General features: G+C 37.8%; 1 protein-coding gene across 1 annotated transcript in view; it reads right to left on the reverse strand.

Moving 5' to 3' along the window:
• Window positions 1-21,788, reverse strand: part of LOC113107870 (F-box/WD repeat-containing protein 7-like) — a 103,664-nt gene extending 81,876 nt beyond the window's left edge. The window contains exons 1-2 of the mRNA XM_026270671.1: window positions 21,481-21,788; window positions 5,027-5,082 (exon numbers count right to left, since the gene is read on the reverse strand). The gene's annotated coding sequence lies outside the window, so the exon portion shown is untranslated. The remainder of the gene's footprint in view (window positions 1-5,026; window positions 5,083-21,480) is intronic.
• Window positions 21,789-22,207: the final 419 nt, after the last annotated feature.

The following is a 22,207-nucleotide window of genomic DNA, read 5'->3' on the forward strand; positions in this document are numbered from 1 at the left end:
TATAATAGTGAATTCAATTATTCAGGTCAAGATTCATCTCAGTTTTGCAAGCGTTAGCTACAAACTCATTAAATCTTTCACTCAACTGATTTGTTTAAAAGCACAGACTCATTCAGTAACTAAATATAACTCTGCATTTCTCAGACGTGTAATGTATGCAACCTAATATAATGATAAACAAAAATACAATGACTTAAAAGTTGAGGACCGTTAATTTTTTTATCGTCTTTTTTATCGTAAATTTTCTTAAATTAAATATTTGCTCAGTGAGATTTACAAATATTAAAAATGTTATTGGTTTATAATATCCTCGCAAAAAGTAAACAGCATTATTATCTGCTAACAACAACAAGGAATGAAGATTTGAAGATATTATAATTAATATTATGGTTTTCTCTAAAGGTGATGCATATAATGAAAAGCAAAATGTAACAAAACTAGAGGCACAGAAATGGCTGTTCTGAACATTATTTAAAAGATTCATCATGCTTTCCACAAATATATTAAGCAACACAACTGTTGTTAAGAAAGATTTGGACTTCTTTGAGCAGCAAACCAGCATATTTTCCTGAAGGATCATGTGACACTGAAAAAAAATGTAAAAACACAACAAAAAACTGATTTTAAATTGTAATAAAGTTGCAAATCAATAGTCACTAAGAGGTCCTAAATAAGTAATATGAACCTCAAAAAATAGGAGTGCACATGAAATCATGAACCTAGATTTAACGGAGTCTGTGTGTAATGCAGCAGTGGTGGAAGGAGTAACACGCATGAGTACAGGGATAATATACGAGTATATGAAAGACTTTAATACAGTACTGTCTAAATACTAGCTGTGCAGCACTCAGTCCTGTGTCTCTATATCTGATGATATATCTATATACTGCCCTCTAGTGGGGGTGTGAACCGGGCACTGAGTAACCACGGCAACAATGCCCTGACTCCAGTCATAGCTTCCTGTCACCACAACTCAATCTACTTCCTGTTTTCAAGCAGTGTTTCCGAAACGTGAATGAAAATACTGACCAGGAAAAAACTGGGCATTTTACAATGGACTGGAGAGAGAGAGAGAGAGAGAGAGAGACAGAGAGACCAAGAGAGAGAGAGAGACCAAGAGAGAGAGAGAGACCTACTGGGCTTGGAAGCAATGCATAATGCACAAAAAATAAAACATAAATTAAAAAATATATATAAATAAATAAATATATATATATATATATATATATATATATATATATATATATATATATATATATATATATATATATATATATATATATATATATATATATAAATAAATAAATATATATATATATATATAAATATATTTGTATAATATATACAAATTTTCAGCATCATTATCTTTAGTTTCACGTGATCACTGTAATATTCATAATTAGTGCTAAAAAAACATTTCTGATCATCATCAAGACTGAAAACAGTTGAGCTGCTGAATCTTTTAGTGAAAATCAATATTAATGTTATTTTTTCCGGATTCAATGATGAATAGAAGGTTCAAAAGAACAGCATTTACTTGAAATATGAATCTTTTGTAACATTAGAAACGTCTTAGTCAACATACTGCATATTTTGCACAAAAGCAAAATAAAACTATTGATATGTAAAAAAAAAAAAAAAAGAAAAAACTCAAATTAGTAAAAACTGGAAGTGTGATAAGAATGCACAGAATCAATGGCTTTATCAGTAAGATACTAGCATGGCCACAAAATTAAGAATTAAAGATTTGAGAATTTTTCCACTATAAATCTCTCTATCTTCAAGTCTTCACTCCTCTCTGCCAGATACTGACGCATATGAAGATGAACTGGCAAGCTTTGGGTGTTTACACCTCAGTTAAAGTCCAATTACATGCATCTTGCATCACATTTGAGATGAACTCCTGAAGACCCGACTGCTGTGAGCCAAGATGAAAACAAGGACGCAGACGAACTGAAGTCAGAACGACTGGGACCTGTCATCCACGACAGACTCATTCTGGACACATATGGGTCAAAGCTGGACTGGCCAGTGAGGGGTTAAAGCTCAGGGCAAGCTCGGAGGACGCTTGAATTATTGAAGAGGAATGAATAGAAGAACAGACCAAATGAAGGGGAAACCCTGCAGAGGTTCAGGGTTTTATTGGTCACACTTCGTTAGGAGATTCAGATGCAAACGCTCCTTCTCACACCAGTCATAAGATAATAACATAAAATCATAACTGATAAAGCAAGATCATTATGGACCACCCACTGCTCACAGGATCTCCATGACTTGAGAGATCCCAAATAAACCCATTTTTAATGTGAATCTGTTTGGTGAGCGATGCTTTCTTTGGAAGACGGATTATACGTTTTTGATCAGAATTCAAATTTACACCATGTTACCAGCGAGGGTTTGTTTTAGCTCCTAACTGAAGAAATAAATCATGCATATTTTACCAGAAGAACAAGTTCTGAACTCAAGAAGAGTTTAGGGATTTGCACGATCATGGAATTTCCTAGAAGTGGTCAGAGAACAAATTAAACAGATATTTATTTTAGCATGGCGGATATGTAATAATAATTCCCTAAAATATTCATGGTTAACACATAACACAATGCACGTTTAATGCATTCAAAAATGCATGCAAATGCACATATTTCTAAGTATATAATTAACACAGATATATGCATGAGAATACCAATATTGAAATGCATCACATTAAATATCATGATTCAGTTTGTTTGGTTTTTCTCATACACTATGCAGTTAGTATAAGGTAAGGGAAAGGTGAAAGTGTATTCACAATGCATTTCATCTTCATCCTTTTTTTTAATGTGATGCATTTCTGAATAAAAACAAAATGCAGAGTGAAATCATGTTAGTGTGGCAGGGGTTAATATACAGACCTGATTTGCTACAGGAATGTAAAAGAAAGCATGAATTCTTGGAGCATGTCAGAAATAGAGCAGGACATGAGTTCACTGTCAGGGAATCGTTGACTATAATGGGTTCAGTTGTCTATAGTTGCTCCGCTCGCGTCCGGTGAAAGCATAGGGTAAAATAAGCAAAGTAGAGCTGAAGATCTTTGCCCGAACCCGACGGGACCCATCGAGTCCCGACGGGTTCGGTCGGGTTCGGGCTTAATTTCTATCATCTTACGCGGGTTATCCCGGTTTGCGAGGTAAACGAGCGGTCATGTGATGTGTTTCGATTAGCGCGAGAAAGATGCGAAAATGAATGCTGAGCAGGTGTAACGGAGGCTTGCCTCTGGTGATTACGTTTTGGTTGCACCAGCAACTAAAGCAAAGTCTGAGGTGTGGAAAAGTTTTGACCGTGCTTATAATGAGAATAATGAGTGAATAATGACGCAGCATCAGTGAGCGCAGGAGCGCGCTGAAGACATCTACACTGGATGCAATCATTTTCCTCCACAAAAACATGTAGACCTAGCCTAATCTCTGTGAGTAAAGGTTTTTCAAATGATAACTAAATATTCATTGAGTCTTAAATGCATAATGTTGACAGAGTATTTAAGCTAATGTTGGCATTATTCTTTTATTAAATAAAGCAAATCCGGCGGAGCCTTTATCTTAATTTCGTTATTGCCAAATACCCATCTTAATTTAAAATTTATCTTAATTTAATTTTTTTTAAATGACTCGTTTTTATTGGTGCGTTGGTCTATTTATAGGTTAAATGAGCCTATGTCTAGAATGCTGAGATGTTACGATGTGACACAGGACTTATTTTATTTCTTTATTCCAACTTCCAAGTGGTCTAGTCTACGTTAGTTATGAGCAAATTATGTTAAAACATGAATAAATTGTTCATTGTTGGCAAAAGGCAAAAGAGCTGTGTACGTGCGCACATTTGAATAATGTCGGGCTGTAAACGGGTTCGGGCTTTTAAAAAGCTGTCAATCAAAATGTACTTGTCGGGCTCGGGCCGAAACCTGTCGGGCCTAACTTTTAAGGCCCGATTACAGCTCTAAAGCAAAGGCTCCAGATCAGTGAAACAATTTGTTTGCTTGCTTTAATTTACTACAGATTCATTTATAACCAAGACAGCATGATGCAGGCTTTTCAGAGAGACGAAGTAAACGACGAAACAGTGCTGAGCCAGACTAGATATCACAAAGAGTATTATTAAAGGTATTATATGAAGCCCAGTGGCCCTTTAGCAGTGCATCTCTTTAACAGTTCATCAATGGAAGAGCTGTAGCATATCAGTTTTACCTTTAATTCACAAAAGCGTGATGGGACATACGTTATTAACCAGAGCATCCGAGCACACTGCTCCCCACAAGCAGACGCAGACACAAACAAACATGAAGCTGCCGTCCCACAGAAATCACCACGCTGCACACAGAGGAGAAGTGTGGACGTTCATATACATCATACAAAAGCTGAATACATCATCTCTCCATTGATGTGTGGTTTGTTAGGAGGACAATATTTGACTGGGATACAACTATTTGAAAATCTGGAATCTGAGGGAGCAAAAAGACAAATATTGATAAAATCATATTTATAGTTGTCCAGATGAAGTGAAAAATTTAGTTTTTATATATTTACAGTAGGAAATTTACTAAATATCTTCATGGAACATGATCTTTACTTAATATCCTAATGATTTTTGGAATAAAAGAAAAATCTAAAGTTTTGACCCATGCAATGTATTGTTGGCTATTGCTACAAATATCCGTCAGAGACTCAAAGACTGTTTTTGTGCTTCAGGGACACAATTATCAAGGGTGCATTAAACTGATCAAATGTGACGGTAAAGACAAAAAAAAGCAGCATTATAAAAAAATAAAGACCCAAACATACTGGAATTACTTCTAAAGAATTTCTGACATTGAAGACTGGAGTAATGATGCTGAAAATCACAGAAATTACATTTTAAAACATATTTTACATAATATTAATTTTTCTCAATGTTACCTGCACCTTTGATTGAACTAATGCAGTATTTTGAATGATAGTGAAGTTCTGAATTCAGGTACTTCTTCAGTGATTTTGCACCCCATGTAGTTACTTACGATTCACACGTCTGGCAGCTGAGAGTCCTTCAAGTGTGGTTCTTCACCTCCGACTTCTGTGAATAAAAGAGAAAAAGGAAAATTAAAGACCATCTTATTTCCTCTCGTTCTTATGCCAAACAGACTTTTTGCTTGTAATTCTGGGTTTCATCTATTGAGGTTTTAGTGCATTTATTGTTTTAGGGTTTTCTTGGGATTTGAGGTTTTATTTAGGTTTTTAATTTATTTGTAAAAAGAAGGAAAAAACACCACACCTCTAGCAGCACACGACTGGATGACGTGAGCATCGACACGCACCAGGAAAAAGACAGACACCTCAAGTTGAACCCACACAATTTCTTTTTCCCAGGATTTTTCTCAGGAACCTTTTACTAAATCCACAACAGCATTAGGCAAGAGTGATAACATCAGATAAGAACAAGCCTTGGATAACCGTCTGCTTTCAGTCTGACTGCACCTTCAGCTGCTACTGGTTTCCCTTTAAAATGACTTTAGATTAATCAGCGAATCAGTTTAAAACCTGTTTAAACGTCTAATCCCATTCAGTACAATGACTCGGACTTCCACACAATTGAAGCCATTGTTCATCAGACACATGTGACAATGGCTCCAGGCCTCGGTAGAGACATTAAATAAGTGCCATTAAAACATGACAGAGCTGAAGTCATGATCCTAGAAGATCACAAGAGCAAACACGCTCACACAACATTTAAATGACAAGACAAGTCTACATGAAACTTAACCAAATGAAGCCTATTTTCTGCGTTTGAGAGACTGAATGATTAATCTGTGGACACCATTCCAGAGAACACAAACTCAGGTTGATATAGGGGTTTTTCTTGCCTTCAAACAAGGTCACGGGTGCCAAAGAAATGTGCAAAGGCACAAAAAATGACTGCTAGTCTTCAAGTCACTTTCACACATGCAGAAAAAATCAGAGAAAACCAGCTCTGTGACGTAATGTTATGTTCCCATGAACACTCGGAGAAAACGGGCAAAGCAGGGGCATGTTCTTTGAAAGCAGATATGCAACACGTTTTCCAACTCCTCACAGTTTAGCACGTTACTGTTGGTGTAAACTGAGGACGTATACGCCATCGACACCACCGAGAGTCAAAGTCACCTGCAGGATCACATGCAGTTACAAAAACCTCCTTTAAGATGTTAAAAATCTCCCCTTGAATGTACAAGACAGCTCTAAGACTAATCTCCAGTCGAACGACAGCTCAATACGTGTGCAAAGACTGGATCCTGTTTTTCAATCTCATGGATGCATTTGAAACACTGCTGATTTTACATTAAGATGAATGTAATGATGAACAACCTGCATTATAACTGCACTATAATCTGGTGCTTTTGTACCCTAAAAAACAAACTTAAAAATAAGTGTCAAGTATAAGCAAATGAGCTCAGCAGAAAACCCATCATCACTTAAAGGGATAGTTCACCCATTATGGAAGGGAAAGAAACACTACAGAAGTCAATGGGAAGCACCAACTGTTTGATTACAAGCAATCTTCAAAATATCATCTTTTATGTTCAACATAAGAAAGCAACTCATTCAGGTTTGGAACGACATGAGCGTGAGTTAATGATGACACGGTTTCATTTTTTGGTGAACTATCCCTTTAAGAGTAAATATGCAACGTAAACACGGACAGAGAAAATAAATATGTATGGGCCGTGATATTCGCACAGATTCTGTGTAATACACAATACTTTTTGACCGCTTATTGTTCTCAAGTTGGAAAAGACATTTAGTTCCTACTTTGTGAACCTTAGTTCCCGGGACATCTACAAGACGGATTACAATGCTGATGATGTAAAAGGAGCGGAGACATAAACACATATCGAAATGTTAAGGTGTCTAAAAACCAGCCTACAGGTCTACAGCAGAGATCCGCGGCTAGGCTCCAGATACAGCACGCTCAGGTTCAGATAGCCAGGGTTGGGCCCGCAAGTGTCTTCTCCAGTTACAGAGAAAAAATGTGGAACAAAGTGAGAGAGACAAAGGGAGGGAGGAAGGAATTCCAGAGATGATACAACGTCTCCCTTGCGGTGAAACTCTAATATCATAATTCAATATAATTCTACATACTCCACTGTGTGTGTACACCAACCACTGAAACATCCGTCTATCCTCATAAATTACTAACAAATGAACTGAGAATCTCTAAATCAAAGGCAAGGATTTCTTTATCCCATTTACACTCATTTACGGTCAGAAAATTAGTGTTAGTCGGTGTGCAAAGTTGACTGCACCCATGTATTTTAGTTATAAAATACTAAAATACCAATATTTTTTAATTAAGAGATGTATGGAGAGTCCAAAAGCATTGACTGCATGATGAATCAGGTAAGAATTACCATAATATTCAAGTTATGAGAGCAAAAAATATCTCTGTATGGATATTAAAAATTCATAGTGAGTTTTTTTTTATTATTTTTTACTTTATATTCTGTTTAGCAACACTGTGTTGTTTCATTCTTGAATCAGTTTTTGAATGAATCATTTGAATCAGTGATTCCATGACTAGATGAATCAGCTGTTTTGAATAAATCATTTGAATAAATGATTCAATAAATCACTCATTAAAACAGGTACTTGCCACCACCTACCGGTGGTTTGATTGAAATATTTATCCATCACAGGCCTAAAGGAACCAGCACAAAAACACACTTTAATTATTTTTACCGAATTAAAAAATTTATTTTTAAATCTATATATTTTGTCAATAACACACACCCCTAAGAATTACTACATAAACCCTGTGCAAAGTCAAGAGGAGTTAAATTATTAAAAAGGCAAAGCTCTCCCTAAATATTCAGAAGGGGACACCATTCAAGCCATCAAACACTGAGAAATATCCTTCGAGGAAGAAAAAAAATATATAAATGACAAAAACCAATGACAAAGTCTAAAAATAGTACATTCAAGAACCAATCTCAGACCAATCGCACTTCATTAACCGCCTCTTACTAGAAAAGGTTGGTTGAGTTATTCAAAGCAATATCTTCCTCCAGATCAGAGTTAACCGGCCACACAAGTGCATTAAGTAATAGACCGAGCAGATAACATGGACCATTCCCATTGATCCATCTCTGATTTCAAGCTCGAGTCAGATGACAGACTAGGACGAGCACACTGAGAGGAACGAGACTGGTAAACACACGGCTGTACGGCTGGGAGAGCTTCAGATGTTTTTACCACTGGACTGTTATTGTAAGTGCCACACACATCTCTGGGAGAAACTTTTATATTCATTCTGTCAAGCCGTTGAGGGCGAGACATCAGAGATGTGAAGCAAACCGAAGAGTCAGAAACAAGAGGAAAAGGTTGAATTCAGGAAGAAGGGGAACAGAGAAAGAGCACATCTTATTCTCCATCTAATCTCATCATCTCCCTCCTCTGAGATGATCACCATCCAGATGGGCCAGCAGTCTCACAAAGGCATTTATCTTCATTAGATCGGAGAAAATGAATAAACAGACTCCGCCGTCTGTTTTCGCTGTGCAGACTGTGGGTAAACAGGAACCAGGTGCAGTGTAGAAAACGCCTGCACTTAATAACAGATACCATACACCTTCAATCCTACACCAAACACACAGTTCAATGACATGGTGTCCAAGTAAAAAACTCAAACTAAAAAAGCAACAATATATATATGTACTCTAGGTTACTCGCTTTAGGTAATGTATTCGGACCAATTTTTTATTACTTTATCTAACTTGTTTTCAACTTACCATTATGCGTACCATAATAATATAATAAAAGTGAAGGAAAATTTTACACTTTTTATATAAACATCAAAAAATGCATATAAAATTCATTACACCACGGTTTCCCAAATAGTACATTGGCTTAATGTACGAACTGTAGTTGGTTGATAATCAAAATTATTGAAATATTTAATAAACTATTTTATATCAAGGAGTTTGGCTCACAAAAACATTTGGGAATGTTCAATGTTCATTACAGGGTGCATAATATGATGTGATTCTTTGTTTCCTTCATCTTTGGAGTGTAAAAAGCTGTTCACGCATACAGAAGAACCGTAACGTCACAAAGATTAAAGTTTCAAACCCAAGGAGATATTCTTTTCATAAAAGTGAGCATTCAGCTACACCTTCTTGAAATGCCTTGTTGAGACACGCCCCCACATATCCATGTCACTGCGTGGGAAGATTTGCATAACACCTCCCAAATTTATACGAAAGGAAAGGAAGAGTATGTTTTATTCTCGCCGCATGTCGTGAAGATGCTGTGTTTCATTGCAAAAACCAAACTAATTTTTTTTGCCTGCCAAAAAAAAAAAAAAATAGAAATCAGTAGTTAGGTTTAATTTAAAACACTGTTTCTGAACAGTCAAGCCAAATATTTGAGTGTGTGCAGTGCATTTTACGGAAGACTTTCCTGAACCTGTTAAGGGGCTTAACATTGTCATCACACATGGAGGAATCCGGCCAATCACAATGCACTGGAGAGCTGGCCAATCAGAGTGCACCACATTTTTGTGCTGTACTATAACATACAGTACGTGGAACCCCGTTAACACACTGCATTACACCAAATACAAAAAAAGAATAGTCTTTTAATATGTATATATGTATCTCCTCATACACACGAAACATTTGAATGTGGTCATGATTGGCAGCATGTACAAAAAGAGAGTCCCAGCGTACAGCTGAGAGCCATTCGCCAAACGTCCATCAACAGCTAGTCATCAGTTCCCCCAAACATTAAGTGGAGATGGAGGGGTGCTGCTATATTACACTCCCACCAGCGAGGGGAGAGCAATTTCGGTGGCTGAAATTCAAGACAATGCCTTCTGAGTTTAAAGCATCTTGATAGTGAGTTGAACTGAATGAAGAAATAAGCACGTAAAAAGAGAGCCGAAGATGAGGGCACTAACAGAAATTAGCTCTGATAAATAATAAAGGTCAAATGGAAGAAAGCTTGAGCAACTGCAAGACTGATTGCTGGGAAATTGCTCGGCTCCCAACAGTGACCCTGTACATTTTGTTCTTTAGTGCAGGACAAGAGATTTTCTTTAAGAAATGTACTTTTAGAGTTAGCTACCATCTCAAACTTAAAAATAGAGACCGTGAAAGTGGTCCATTTGTCTTGTGCTCTATATCCAGATCTTTTGTAATTATACACAAGCTTGGTGAGAGAAAACATACTGTACATCTTGAGATCCTCTCTTGATCCAAGACAAGATTGGTTTATGAAGAAGTGGTCTTTTGAGTATGATGTTTTTTAATCATTCTCATTTGTTCACAAGGCTGGTCTAAAAGATTAATTCAAAAATTGGACTGATCCAATTCTTAAGTTCAACCCACCGACACAATTCAGTCTCAGCACTGTAGAGGAAGATTGAATTGGGATTTAAAGGGATAGTTCACCCAAAAATTGAAATTGTCATCTACTCACCCTCAATTCTTCACTAACCTGTATGACTTTATTGCACAACACAAAATATGTTATTTTGAAGAAAGTTAACAGCCATGTAAATTAAGCTTATGAATGAAAATACTCAAATGTGTGATGCCAACATTAGCCAAGTTTTTCATGTTAAGTGCTAATTTTGTGTAGGGCATGTGATCAGCTTCACATACAAAATTACTAATTGCTCACTATGTTGTCTTAGAAGGTTAACCTGTTAAGTCCAAATTAAACTTAAGACGAGATGCAACCACTTACGTGTGCATTCATTGAACGCACAGTCCTTTAAATATAATCATTCTAACAATATGCATGAAGGAGTTGATGCAAGACTAGCACAAGAAAGTATCACTTTCCCCAGTGTCTGTACTTTTACAGAGAGATCCATTTTTGTACTGGTTTAAACTAGACTAGTCAAGACTAGTCCAGTTGGGCGTGTTGTTGTGGTCTCAAATAGTTTGTTGCTCAATTTCCTCCAATTCTTGTTTTGACTGTGAGATAAGACAAGCGTTGGCACCTTGTGGATAAACTGAATGAACTTTAGATGCTGATGAATTTGACGTCAGAAGCAGCGGATGCATAGTCTTCGGGCTTGATGCACATAGTGTTAACTGCATGAGCGCTGACACATTGAGCAGACGCTTGTGTACAACTCTGTCTAATACGGGACAATGCCTACAAAGAAACCTAGACAGCAAGCCACTCTGTCATGTTTCAGAACAGAGATGTTTTTAAACTTAAGACACTCATTTCCTGACGAAGCAGTCTCATCCGAATCTGTCTGTCTCTTTCACTCTCTACGAGAGAACAGGGGTTTCTTTCAGCACTCGGAGGAAAGGTAGAACAGTCAGACGAGAAGCTTTCTGAGAACCCTCCCCAGATCACTGGACACACACTGGTGCTCATTGTCCAGTGTGGTCCTGATTGGGAAAAGAGAACTGTGGGAATAGACACTGCAAACCATACTGTCTGTGGTCCAGACACTAACCTGATGTACAATAAATACTCACATTCATTCAGCATAATGTTGTGAATAATGTTCAGTTTCTTGCACAGACTGATCATTTCACTTCATAAGACCACACAGAGAAGCCAACATCAGGTCAATGCTTCATAAGTATGATTCATGTTAAATATCGGTGTTGAATAATATCACAGCAAATTAACAACATCAAAATACAAACGTCTACTTTAGGGGTTCGGTTGAATTGGAAACCTGGAGTAATGGACTAGAGCAGTGGTCACCAACCTTTTCCAGCCTAAGATCACATCCAAAGTCCAAATGTAAACCAAGATCTACCACTTGCAAAAATTATAAGAAAAAGGCCACTATGTCAGTTCTACTCTGACATTCTTGTTCCCTGTTAGCCACTAGCAAATAACTATACAAACTGCCAACTATAATTCAACATTTTCAACAGTAATATAACATTAAGTATTTCCGCAGGCTTATTACTCGTATATAAACACAATAATCAGTCGACAAATAATCAACACTTCAAAATGGAAATACTCAGGTTATTGCAACTAGCATACAAAAATATTATGCTATCCTTCAATTCTTCAAAAATATTTTCACACAAATTACAGACCTACATTCATTTTCAGCTACACAAATTGAATAATGTAATCAAATGTAAAACAGCATCGCATATTTGACTGTATAAATTAAAGGCTGTTCTTTATTAAAGTTACAAAAGCTTTTTGATCAGGAGCAGTGAGTGATTTCTTTGTTGTTGTTATTTGATTAATATAAAGACTGTCACTTTAAGAGAATGCACTGATACAGTGGCCTACGTTCAGCCGGCTATGTCTGCTGTAGGATACTTATTAACAAAACAGGCATTTTGACATGTTTTTTGTGTGAATTTGTCCATTTAAACACAATTCTTCAGAGAGAGCTTATATTTGCGCGGGTTTGCGCGCTTCAGATGTTCGGTTTTTTTCAGCGTGCACCAGTCTGCGAAAAGAATCCTTACGCTATTGAACACTTAAAAGTTATTTATTAATTTAAATACTTGTTTAATGTGTTCTTATTTATTCTCAAAAGCTTAAAATAAATGTGAATGTTCAGATTCGGTAAAGTTTAAAATAATATATAAAATTACATAAACGAATTGAAGTTTAAACGATTGAGTTTAAACTTAAAATCCTAGATCTACAGAAATGTATTACTAATTTACAAAAATTAAATGATGGAAAAAATAAGTTTGACTGGATTTCAACTCAAATGCATAGATCTATTCTACACAAATTTATATTAACTCATAAAAAGCACGTAAAACAAAAGATCTTACAAATAGAAATCTCTTGGCAACATTTCCATTGAACATTTTTTTTTTCAGCATTCAAATGTGCGTCATTGGTATTCCCAAAAAAACGACGTTCCTATGATGCCTGAAAACATTGCTCGAGTCAGCAGCTCACTAGGCTGAAAAACACACATACATGAGTGAAAAACAGCAAAGCAGTGTGGCTTACAGCAGAATGAACAACAGCTATCCAGATGGAGAGGACATCACAACAGAGGATTGGCAGGTCAGCAAACACACAGACACGTGCCTCTCGCTGCATAAGACGGAGAAAACATTGTTCCAAACTAGCACCACACACACACTGTACCTAAGGTGCGCAGCCTGCCAAACACCACACACACACACACACACACACACACACACACACACACACACGTCTCTTCCCAAGGCTCCAGGCAGACAAAAGAGGTATCGGTGCGCCCGAGGGCATTGGAAAGACTCTGGAAAAGCTTAGCGGAGCAGCAGGGTTTATGCTCCGCTGTTATCTCCGGTTCTGCAGAGACACGTGCTTTGATGTGCTGAGCCACAGACTACAGGCGAGAGGAAGCGGGCTGGTTAAGTAAATGTAGGCAGACACCGAGACACACACGCATACGGGAACACAAAGATGCCAGTTAGCATATATCCCAAGCTCCAGCACGGCAAACACCAGTTTGATTCATGGTTTGGAGGACAAAAACCAAAGCCACAAATACATCCCGGAGTGGTTTTGCCTACGGCTGCAGGAAGAATGTACAGTACATGTCTGTTTTTCAACAATTAAGCATCTGTTGCAACTGTATTCAAGAGGACGAATGAGAAAGATGACTATTATTGTCTGCATCCAAACGGTGGCAGAGCAGACAGCGGTTTAAAATTAAAAGCAAAAATAGCTAAATCATATTGTTCACATGGTTGATGTTTAAGATATTATCCCGCTTATTACACAATCATTTCACTCTGGAGGTGCATTTAAATAAACCTGATGCTTGAACATTTTAAAAAGTGTCATAAACATCAGTATTGCGCGCTTTATAGCACTAGAAATAATTTGTATGTGTATTTTTAATTTGTTATTGGTTTATCGTAATTACACTGAATGTATTAAATGCATGAAATGTATTTGAAAAGTAAACCAGGAAGCATGAAGACAGAAAGGGAGAGGGAGAATGTGCTTTGTGGCTCAACTCCCCGTCTCTACAGGATTATCTTCTCTAATAGTCCTTAAGTCAGTCTGATTGAGCCGCCAGATGCCCATTACTCTCCATACAGCCTCAACATCTCAGACATATGGACCGACACATGGAGACAGCTTTAAAGCGGCCTCAATTCTTCAGCTGAAGTCCAGCTTTAAGACTTCTAACACTCACAATTCAGTCATTCAGTGTTAGAATAACTTCCCTGATGCCAACTTGATGATTGCTTCACTAAACTTCACTAAATCAAAATGATACTGAATCAACTTCTGACTCATGGACTTGCTGTTTATTGTTTGTTTAATAAGTACACTAATGCGTAGTTAATAGGCGTGTGCGATACTGACAAAAAAAACAAACAAAAGTAATGAGTTTTTTTTTTTTTACGTGTTTTTTTAAACGTGTTCTTATGCCAATCGTGGATAAATACAGCACTAAACCACCAGTAGGTGGCAGCATGCCCCCGCCTTAAGTGATTCACTGAATCATTCATTCAAACGATTTGTTCAAAGCTGATGATTCATTTAGAAAAGAAGCCTTTCCCTGAGTCCTAATGTTCATACTATCCTTAAATTTGACTTTGTCATATTTCATTAAAAAAAATATACACCATAAAAACAAACCAGATACAAAACGAACACTGCTACTTCTGTTCCTGATGATGACAGAGACTAAAAGACAAGTTGTAATGCTGCAAACAGAGAACGACCTGCATGTAATAAAGGTTTCATGACTCTGTCCTTTCTGAAGTCAGGTCTCCAGCAACCGAGAACTCTGATGCACATCGTAAATAATTCAGTGTCAACAGGGTAGAAGGAAGCTGTGAGTGAATCTGAGCCAGCGGAAAAGCAGACTTTCCATTTCGAGTGAGACAGCTGGGCAGAGAAGCACCTCTAGGGGTGCACATTTTTAGGGAAAACTTTTTATTTTTGGTCAATCTGATTATTATTCAAAGACAGCTTGAATGCAAAAGATGAGGCTCCTCCAAAGCAGCGAAAGGTTGTTTCACACGAGCTCTGAGAACTGTGCTAAAGGCAAGAGTCTAAATTACGCAAGATTTGGCACATGTGAGTTTACTACCTAAAAACCACGACAGGCTCCGGCTCCAAGGAGAGAAACTTTCCTGGAAACTTCTCAGAATGACAGAAAACATCCAAAGTTTGACATACACTTAAAGACCCAGTGGACTTTAGGCAAGTGTGTTGCAGATGGTCAGTCTGATAGAAACATAGTTGCCCTGCGGAGCCAGTGGAGGATGCTGGGAGGCCACTGACCACTATTCCCCAAAAATCCATTCACAAAGGTGTTACCATGGAAGCAGTCCGTCACCAGGGGCCCCCTTCTTCTGAAAGGACCGTCCTGCATCACAGCAGTCAGTGTGAGGGTGTTAAGACAGCGTTTGGGCAGGAGATGGGGGTGGAAGCCATTGCTCAGAGAACCAAAAGACAGTAGCGTTGGCAGAAGAGAACCAAGACTGCTCACTCTTTTAAAAGACCCTTTAATAGAAACCACATCAACTGAAGTGGACCAGAGGTCCTCACACAAATTTCTAATTATTCCTTGGTCATCCAAAGCCGATGTGATGCTGATAAATCGTACATTTGTTGATCATCGTTCATGTTAAGTATTGCAAAAGTCGCATGGAATACATGGACGAGCGATGCAACCCAACTTTTTTTTTTTTTTTATCCCATGCTGATGTTTGGGGGAGTTGGTGGTGGGGGGGCAGCTGTTGGGTCCCAGGGTGAAACCACAAAGACACAGAGGACACAAAGAGCTCAAGACAATGCAGAAGGCAACCCTTTCACAACCTCTCAAGACTCTATTGAGAGCTAAAGCAAAAGACCCTGGTGGAGGTAATACATTTCTATCACTTTAAGAGAGCGAATGGATACAGAAGCATGGATGGACGGACTGAGAAACACCCTTTCTTTATTGCTCGAACAATCCAAAGTCTTCACAAATCAAAATATACACAAGCAGACATTCCCCAGAAACAACACAGATGAGCTACTTTAATCAGTAAGGGTTCGGCGTTCACAAAGAACGCATCTTTGCATCTAAAAACGGAAGATAAGACACTCAGGAACGTGTAAAAAGCAGAATGCCTCCTCCGCCATGATGACGTCAAATAAAACCATTGTGTTTTTCCTCATATATTCTACAGCTCACTTAAAGGGACACTTCACCCAAATACAAGAACTGGTGTCATTTCAAGAATGAGAATTACACAGAATGAGTCATTAATACAGTTCTGTTCACACACATTCGGGTTATTTACAGGAGTGACAACCGTATTGTAGAACTAAACTGATACCAGATTTAACGTAAAAGGGAGTCTTGCAAAACATACAGAGTTGTGACTTCACCTTTAAGCAGAAATGCATGAGTCAATCACATATGACCTTTACGACATCCAGTGAACACGATGTAACTTACACAGATGCAAATGTGATAGGACATCATATTTAGCAAAGAAATCAAAGAGATCATCTTTGATGTATTTATTTTAGTCACTGGTCACAGATCATAATTCACAAATACAGGTTTGAGATTACTTGCGTGTTTTTACAAACCCTGTGTGAACAGAACAGAGTAAACGCAGCGCTCAATCCCAAACACTGACAGTGTCTTGAAGCATGTAGACTTGTTGCTCATACAATATCCCCTTTTACACATACAGCCTTAATGGTAAATGACCATTAAAAGATCATGTGTGATCAGGACCTTTTCAAAAACACCGGTAATTTTGTTGTAACGTTACCAGTAAAGAGCTCTGTTTGAATGAGATTCCCGGTATGACACCAAAATGAAAACATCAATAAAAACACTGACCGCAGGGGTATCTTGTCCATGTTCACCAACACAACACCGGGACGCACAGCCGTCTAAAGCTCATTTCTGGTCAATGATGTCACAGAATATACATGGGGGGTTTACGGATAAAAAGATGAAACGTCATTGCTTGTGTGAACACACTTTTGTAGTCGTTCCAGTAATTTTACAGCAGTTTACTGTGTGGAAGAGACTAAACACTGAACCCCACACTGACTGTACATCTTTAGTGATCCACAAGGAAAACAAGGTCTGCATGTAATGACACAATTGTAATCTTTTGGGTCGTGTTATTTCGTGTTCAAGACGTCAGTAGTGGGAAACTTCCCAATTCCAACCTCAGAGCGTTCCATTCACGCTGCGTTCCAGATAACCTGGAACTATAATGTGTCAACTCTCAGCTGCCAGTTCCAGGTGAAAATAACCCAATGGAATGCTGCTTTACTCGCAGTTTTAAACATCATGTTTGGATTGCAGCTCCATTATTTAGTTTCTTAGTAAAGTGAAATTTCCGTCCCTTCCTTTGCTTACACGCAAAAACATTTAGGTCCAATCTTGGTCTTGAAATGGGACACTTTCCTGCAGAGTCAGAAATATCATTAATAAGTCCACTTATGATCTCTTAAAGCAATTTATGCAAATCCGAACCCAGGGCTGGATGGCAGACCTCGAAATTATTGACATTGCTCTTGCACAGTGTCCAGGAGCTCTGCATGTACAACCTCTGAAGGCCAAAGCATAGCTTTTACAATGAAATTATGGCCATATGGATGGAATGGAGGAAAATGATACATGGAGCAGGAGAAGACCAGAATTACATCTCTATTCTCAGATCATCTGACACAAGCCTCTCCTGGATGAAGTTTTCAAGAGGAAATTCCAACAGAATAAGTCAAATCTGTTTTCTTACACAGCCTTCAGTTATTAGATGCTTTGCTAAATTATCTGGATCAACGGCACAAGTCATCTTTGGAGTCTGAATGGAGGATGATCAGCCTGGTGTGACACTCCTGCACAACAGGAAAGAGAAATGAAGAACTAGACATTGTGAAAGTGAAGAATAGAGACCTCCACCCTTTCATCTGAGGGCAGTGTGTTAAAAACAGCTTCACACAGCAGGTGACCGTGATAGTGTCGATGCTCAGGAGGCTTCTGGCACAGCAACGAGAGAGAACGCATCTATCATCATCATCGTGAAACATTCCCAGAGACGGCATTCGCAATAGCAGGCAATGAGCCAGGTTTCGTGTCCTCCACAAATGAGGAGTAATTTTCTCGTAAAGAAAGAGTGCGCTACTCTATAGACAGAACGAATGAGATGGCATAAGTTCTTCAAATCACCTATTAGAAATTAAAGAAAGCTCACAACATCAAAGCAAATAAACTCTCCATTATTCATCAGAAGAGGGATGTTGTTCTCGAGTGTGATTCACAGAACAACAGGAATTCACCACCCATACAGCAAGGGCATACACCCAAAACATCACATAAAAGATACACCCCAAAGTCACAGGAGGGCTTGGTGACACATCGGAGGAGAAATTAAGCCTTGCAGTATTTCGTTTAGAATTTCTACAAAAACTTTGTTTTGGCTACAGCTGTAGGAACATATGAGTTAGGAAGAAAAATGATCTGTTATATTACACTACCATCAATATTTCACTCTGTGAACTTCACAATGCTTGAGACAAAACAAAAGCACCAGTGTTTGTGAGCAGAGCTCATACTATTACTTTAAACTAGACATGGGCAAAGGTGGTCGACTAACAGTCCAGCAACCAACCAGTCAATTTACCCTGACTGACAGGCGAGCCGACCAATCATAATCGCTGGATAAAAAATAAAAAAAGGAGTGTTCCACAGCAGAAAAAAAAAAGTTTATAAACGATTTGATTAAATGAATTAAATTGACATTTTCTGGTGAACTGTCCCCAAAAGTTTATGAGCAGACTAGATCAGAACACAGAATTTGCAATCATGGTGCATCATAATGCTCAGCCAGTGGGAATAAACCCAGACTTTAAAGACTGAGCTGTTAAAGAGGAATATGACATTACTGCAGCATGCTTATAATAAAGAGGATATCATCCATCTGTGTGGATGCTAATTTAGTTACTCTTAGTGTGAACGGCAATCACATTTGAGCTGACAGTAGTGCACTTCTATTTATAGCTACAATGTAAATATAGACATAATAAACTAATGAACGACAGGCGTTCCAATTAGCAGATAAAGCAAAGATATCTGGAGTTTTGTGCATGATTAGGGTTATGCTTAAGCACACTAATAACCAAACTACAAGCTTCAGTATTGTAGTACACATTTTCCTTTTAGCTGATTTCAGCAGAAGATTTTCCAGGAACAACATTACAAAGTTCACTTCTGAGAAGAGCTTTTGCAACAGAATCCATCACAGAAGCTGAATGAAAGAGAAATTCTAGAAAACTTGCCTTTAGTGATCACCTAGAGAATTCAAAGCCAGTTTGAATGCTGTATCCCTTTTAACCAAGACTCGTCTTTAATTGAAGCCAGACAGAAGAGCAGATCTGCTCTTATTTTAGCGGAGCGCCCTGAAGAAGCAGCTGGCCTGAAAAAATATTCTGTTCAAAGAGCCACTCATCAGATGACCCGGTTACTTTCTTTTATCTCCCAACCCCGGCCATGCCTTCTGTGTGCTCTCTTTGTGTCTTGTCAAAACATGAAGACCATTCAGCAAAGTCTTTACAAGAGACTAGAACCTCGAACCCTTCATAGTTCACAGTAAAGACCACGGTGAAATCATAACCCTTCCGACAGGATTCCCGAATCCTGAGCTCTCGGAGATGGAAATGGATGTTCAGGAAAGTGTGTGAGAGCATGAAAGAGCTCACACACTATCCTCTCCAGTTTTATCAAACACTTTCCACTGCATCAAAGAAGTGACCCACAAAATTCAAAACGACCTCAAAAACCAAATCTAGGAAACAGAGACTAAGTCACCTTTATTCCTAAAGTCTAGCGCTTTACACAACAACACAGATCGTTTAAAAACAGCTTTACTGTTACAGACAAGAAAACCGTGATACAATGATGCAAACTACATTCTAAAAGCGCTAAAAAGACAACAATAACCAATCATGACCTTAGTGAAAAATATACTTGTGTCTATTTGAAATATGTTTATTTTATGCCAAGCATCCTAAAAATACACTTACATAATTATGTACTTAATACAGGAATTGTACTTTTATTCTACTGATCTGTTAAAATTAATGTCTACTAGATTGGAACAACTAATTTTGTACTTAATGTGCTTTAATTGTGTGGAAGATATACTGAAGTATATTTTGAGTGTCCTAAAAAGGAACTATTGCAAGTATGTTTAGGTGCTATCTTCCGTTTAAAAAGTCTGATATCATTCAAAGATCATACAGTCCTCATCAATAGTGACGTTAAACCACATTTGATGTTTGCAATGTGCACAAGTAGTAGGGTCTACTCCAAATAATGTTTATATCAGTTTATATTAGTATGAAATAAATGCATATAGGGGATTTTATAAATGTACAACTATTAAAACCTGACATGCAATGCTTTATGCTTGAAATCTGACCCTAGAGAAACATCTTTCTTCTTCCAAGAGAAACTTTTACTTGACAACAGATATTAGATAAACACATGGAGCAATAGATGGCATTGCAAACCCTGTGAGTTACATAACATTACAGATGATGCTGAAACTTAACCCAGTCGAGTTTATTCATAAATGTGCTCAAAATAAACCTGATGTGTGATTATGAAAACAGAGAGGAGTCTTAGAAGACATTTATATCCCCTCAGGTGGCAGAGATGGATAGAAAGAGCGTTATAATCATCATAACACTGGATGATGTTGAACAAATGAGAGAGAAACTTGATGAAGAGTTTGAGAAAAGAGAAAAGGCATGTTTGATGCTAACATGTGCCTGACTCTCGCCACACGTGAAAACTCACAGATTAAACCAACAAACCCTGACTCAAAAAGACCAATTATTCCAGAAAAGTTTTATTAAGGAGCTTGACAGCCGCCTCAGACGAATTTAAAGCCCTTACCAAAGATTGAGACTCGATCGTTAGCAAGCTACGCTAAGCTAACCGCTATCAGACATTCCCACAGCTTTTGATGAAACAAGCACAATCCTAAACAATTCAGAATATAAACGACAACATAGTGGATAAACTTATTCTTAAACGAATCAGCCTCACGATGATCCGCTAGCCGGAGTGCTAATACTGTTAGCCTAAGCTAAACGTCCCAAAACAATAATAGTGACGACAGAAAGGGTTAATAACCGTCATCGCTCTAAACCGCGAAAATATACTAATATATATAACGTTACGTAATATATTAACACCGCGATTTAGTAAAAGAGTATATTTAAAGAGCGACGACAGCGTTTCGGAGTCCTGAGAAGAGAATTGGGGTTTGTTTACAAGGTCTGAAGTTTACCTCAGATCAAACTGAGAGCTTGCTCTTGTATTAACGCAGAGCTGTGCTGTATTTGATGTGTCCTGGATCTTGGAAATGGGTTAGAATAGTAAACAACAACAACAACAACAACAACAAGAGCCGATCACATGGTCCAGAATCAACCTGGCGTGAATCAACAAAGCGTTTCTCTTCAAAACAAGTCACTTTTATCAGAAAAAAACACACGTATTTACCTGTAAACCGGTGGAGAATGAAGGAAAGTGACTAATATTATCCTCAAGTCTCTCCTCTCCGAGAGAAAGATTAAGTAGTTTTACTAACGCAGACTAAACATGTTCCTCTGATGAACTGCTGCAGTCTTGGAGACAGGTTTTATTAATCATTTGGCTTCTGCAAAGGGAAACAGATCCAGCTGGAATAATGTGTGAGCGAATAGAGGAGCGCTGGGGTCCGGGACACGACTCCGGTGCTGCTCCGTTACAGCGCGATCGCCTTTATCCAACCGATTCCTGTGCGACTGACTGTCGACGGATGATCGCGTCACTGCTTCAGCCACGAACGTCACCGTCGCTCGCGTTCCGTGTCGCTTAAAACATGACGTCATTACGTTGCCGTATTCATATACACATAAAATACTTTGTTCATCTATATATATATATATATATATATATATATATATATATATATATATATATATAAAGAAAGGTTTTATTCTTTAATATGTTTTTTTTTCTTGTTTGTTGTTCAATAAAAATGTTTATGTTGTTGCAAAATATTTATGTTGTTTTGCACATTGAAAAGAAAATTATAACCTCACAGATATAAATATACTTTACAAAGCTCAACAGTAAAAGTACTAGTAAATAAATATTGATATTGATATTGATACAGATTTTTTTCCCTCAAGTTTCCGAAAGCCATTCAATCTGAAATATAGTTTAAAAAGTATCCCAAACAATC

This window comes from Carassius auratus, chromosome 1 (genome assembly GCF_003368295.1).
Source record: "Carassius auratus strain Wakin chromosome 1, ASM336829v1, whole genome shotgun sequence".
Classification (NCBI taxonomy): Eukaryota; Metazoa; Chordata; class Actinopteri; order Cypriniformes; family Cyprinidae; genus Carassius; species Carassius auratus.